Below are 4,761 nucleotides of genomic sequence, written 5' to 3' on the forward strand. Positions count from 1 at the left end.
TTTACCCAAATGATGCCTATATACTGATTCGAAGGGGCACATGCACCCTGATGTTTAAAGCAACATTATCGACAATAGCCAGATTACGGAAGGAGCCCAAATGTCTAATTACCAATAAATAAATAAAGAAGATGTATATATACACAATGGAATATTACTCAGCCACCAAAAATAATAAAATCTTGCCATTTACAAAGAGATGAAGGGAACTAGACTGCATTATGTTAAGTGAAATAAGTCAGAAAAATACAAATACCAAATGATTTAATTCATATGTGGAATTTAAGAAATAAAACAGAGGAACATAAGGGAAAGAAGAAAAAAAGACAAGGGAAACTATAAGAGATTCTTGACTGTAGAGTACAAACTAAGGGTTGATGAAGGGAGGTGGGACGGATGGCCTAAATGGATAATTGATGTTAAGGAGGGCACTTGTTGAGCACTGGTTATTATATGTAAGTGATAAATCACTAAATTCTACTCTTGAAACCAATATTACACCATATGTTAACTACGAGAATTTAAATAATTTTTTTTAGAAAAAAAATAAAACCTGTGTGCTTAAGCATGGCATTAAAAAAATAAATAGTGTCAGAGGAATGTGATGTGAAAAAGGAAGAGCACATCATTAATGATTTTGAGGATGAAGGAATGGGGAGCCAAGGAATGGCTCTATAACTCAAGTTAAAAAGAGAAAGATGTGACTTTTCCCACAGAACAAAAAGGAATACATTATGTTTGCACCTTGTAAAACTCAGTCCAGACCTCTGACCTATAGAACTATAATATAGTAAATAACATAGACAATAAATGTATGTTGTTTGTGACCACCAAATTTGTGGTAATTTGTTACAATAGCCATAAGAATTTATGCAATATCTTACTATTTTTTCAATTTTTAAAATAAATAATGCAATCATCCTTGCACCTAATACTCTGTCATGAACATCATCAGTTCTTCAATTAGTTTACATAAAAGGGAACATTGATAGAAAAAATAATAAATGATAGAAGATGGGTAGCATAGGAAACCAACATGAATGTTTAACATGTTATCTGGCAGTTTATATCAATTGTTTGATTTAGTTCTTCAACAACTCTTAGAGGAAAGTAAGCTGTCAAATTTATGATGCCACAAACATGGAAAATAATTTAACTACATATTTAGAAATTATTCCTCTATGCTCCCTTTAACTAATAATTTTGAGGTTATGAGCTTAAGCATAACAGAGAAAGTGATAAATGATTTTTAGCTAAATTATACATTTGAAGTGTCAATATTTTCTCCATAAATAAGAAGAAAAGCAAGGAGAGCATCTTGATTTTAGTTTTCCTAGATATTTGTTTCCAAGTCAGATGATAGTAGTAAACATGCAATGTCTACAGATAGTTGGTCATCCCCATTCCAGAAAAAGTTGGGAATCAGGGCTTTAGCAGACTTAATCACTCAAAACTTGAAAAATCAGATAACCATAAAGAAGTACAAAAGCTTAATATGCAAGCTGATTTCCTGGCTACACTACGTGTTTATAAAGCAAAAACCAAATATGTGGGTGGTACTCATGAGAAATACATGTATGCTAAAAATTTACCTAATTTAAGATGTAAGATAGAGCAGACAGAATAAAAGCAAAGAAATAACCACAAAATAAGGTTTTCTCTAAAACTGTCAGATACGTATAATATATTTTGTAGGTAAATTTTAGATTGGAAGAGAGAATAGTAATATTTATATTTTGTAAATATATGGGCTGTAAAATCAACCAGTGAGATTTAGTAATGGGAAGTCACATATATACAGGGTTTTACTCCAAAGATAGTCTACTGTTATCTAGCATTGAATTAACACTGTTAATTTTCTTGTTTAAGGATAAGATATATTATTTAAAATACTATGTATTATGTTTATAGTTTCATACTGAATTTACAATTTGTATTTTAGGGCATGATTATAAAGTGTAGAATCATTAGTTATAATATATTTTATTTGGTCTTTTCATATCTGACATTTTGTTAATATTATTATATTAAAACATTTATATAAGATAAAGATTTTTTTCCCTTTATGCTTCCTAATTATTCCATACACACTTCTAGCTTCATCATACAGAATGAATTTGATATTATGATATATGAAAATTTGTGCTGCTTTTTTTAGCCTAAATAAAAAAGATATAAGGGCATTGATTGGAATTGTAAGTAGAACTTAATTGTTTATTGCTCATCATAAAAATGCTTAGTTGAAATATGTTATTTTCACAATATTATTATATAATTTTTGTCATTTTCAAATGTTTGTAGAGACATTGCTATGTAGCCATACAATCAGTAATTTCCCCTTTTATTGGCTTTCAATTGCAAAATTCAAGAGGAATTATTTTACCAGATAGTAAAGAGAAATAATGCTATTTATGTATTGTATGCTATCATATTATTTTTGTTTCAGTATAATATGTGTAAGAAGACATTACTAACATTATTAAAATTATAATGACAGTTGAATAAAACTTATTTTACTCCTGAAAACCAACTCACAAAGACACATAACTCACAAAAGTAATTTCATAGTTTTTGTATTTTTCTTCACATATACTGTCTTTAATATGTGCAAGTGTATGTGTATCTATACATGTGTGGTGTGTGTGTGTGTGTATGAATTAGCAGATTGTTAGCATAATGTATAATTATGCAAATGAAGATAATCAGACTACACGTGTTTATGTTACTTTTTTGATATAACAACTAGGATCCTGGTATCATGGTTGAAACTAATTCATCATAGCCAATGAAATCAAAATACCATTTATTTAAAAGGATATTAAAAGAACCAAAGAGATAAATTGGTTATGAATTTAAAAATAATTTTCATTATGAATATGAAATAGAATATTAATTTTAAAATAATTAAATATGTGGTAGCATACATGTAAATATGTAATATCTTTTTTTATTTTTTTAAGTTTATTTATTTTTGAGAGAGAGACAGAAAGAGCAAGTGAGGAAGGGTCTGGGAAAGGGAGAGAGAGAATCCTAAGTAGGCTCTGCACCAACAGCATGGAGCCTGACTCAGGGTTCTCAATCACCATCCGTGAGGTCATGACCTGAGCTGAAACCAAGAGTCAGACGCTTAACTGACTGAGCCACTCAGGCACCTCATAAATAAAATTTTCTCACTGTTTTTTTTTTTAATGTTTATTTATTTATTCTGAAGAAGAGAGAGCATGCACAAGTAGGGTATGGCAGAGAGAGAAGGTGACAGAGAATCCCAAACAGGCTCCATACTCATAGCATAGAGCCCAATGTGGGGCTCAAACCCATGAACCATGGGATCATGACCTCAGCCAAAATCATCAAGAGTTGGACACTTAAGGGGGGGCCTGGATGGTGCAGTCGGTTGAGCTTTTGACTCTCAGTTTTGGCTCAGGTCATGATCTCATAATTCGTGACTTTGAACCGCACATCAGGCTCTGGGCTGATATCGCAGAGCCTGTTGGGATTCTGTCTCTCCTTCTTTCCGTCCCTCCCCCATTTGTGCTCTCTCTCTCTCAAAAATAAATAAACTTAAAAAAATAATAATAAAAAGAATTGGACACTTAATCAACTGAGCCACCCAGGTGTCCCATTTTTTATTGTTTTTTTAAATGCCTATAAAAGGTAAATGACAGTTTAAGGAAAATAATAAAAATGAAAATAAGGATAATAATAATGTAATAGTAATGTGTGTGTTTTTTTAACATATGTGGAAGTAATACGTGTGGCAAGAATAGAAAAGAGACTGGGAGAGAAAAAAAGTTTACTGTAAAAGTTTTTATAATATAGGTGATATAATACAAATACACTTGGGTGATAACATTACAAAACAATATTCAAGACTCTGTTAATATAGTCACTAAAGTATCAAAAAATAAAATAAAAGTTAAACTTAAGAGGAGATAAAGTAGAATCATTAAAATAATACAAAAGAAAGTAGAAAAAGAGAAAAAAAGGTGATCACAGATGAGACCTATAGAAAACAAATAGTGGACAGTAGATTTAAATCTAATGATACATTTATATTTAATATGAATAGACCAAAAAGCTCAAATGAAAGTAGGTGAATATTGATTCAGATTTAAAAAATCAGGGTCAAAGACTATACTTAGAGGAATAATTTCTATACTTTTTTACTAGATAATTTTCTCTGAAATTGCAGAGCATCAGCAAAAATACACCCTCTCACAACTCCTTTTCAACATCATAGTGCAAGCTCTGTCTAATGCAATAAGACATGAAAATGAAATAAAAAGTATACAAATTAGAAAAGAAGAAATAAAACTATCATTATTCACAGGTGACATGATTCTGTGTAGAAAAATCTGAAATAATCAAGACAATAATCTGTAACTAATAAGTAATTAAGCAAGGTTGCAGGATAAAAAAGTTAATATACAAAACGCAACTGCTTTTTAAATAGCAGCAATAAACAAATAAAATTTTAAATTGAAAGCACAGTACCACCTATAAAAACACCTAAAAAACCCTGAAATACTTAGGTATAAATCTAACAAAGTATGCACAATATCTATATGAAGAAAAGTACAAAACTCTGATATAGGAAATCAAAGAAGAACTAAATAAATGCAGTTTTCCATGTTCATGGATACAAAGACACAATATTGACAAGATGCCAGTTCTTCTCAACTTGACCTGTAGATCAGTGAAATACCAGTCAAAATCCAGAAATTATTTTGTATATATCACAAACTAATTATAAAGTTTATA

The sequence above is a fragment of the Herpailurus yagouaroundi genome, unplaced genomic scaffold, assembly GCF_014898765.1.
Source record: "Herpailurus yagouaroundi ecotype Mexico unplaced genomic scaffold, PumYag 180, whole genome shotgun sequence".
Taxonomy (NCBI): Eukaryota; Metazoa; Chordata; class Mammalia; order Carnivora; family Felidae; genus Herpailurus; species Herpailurus yagouaroundi.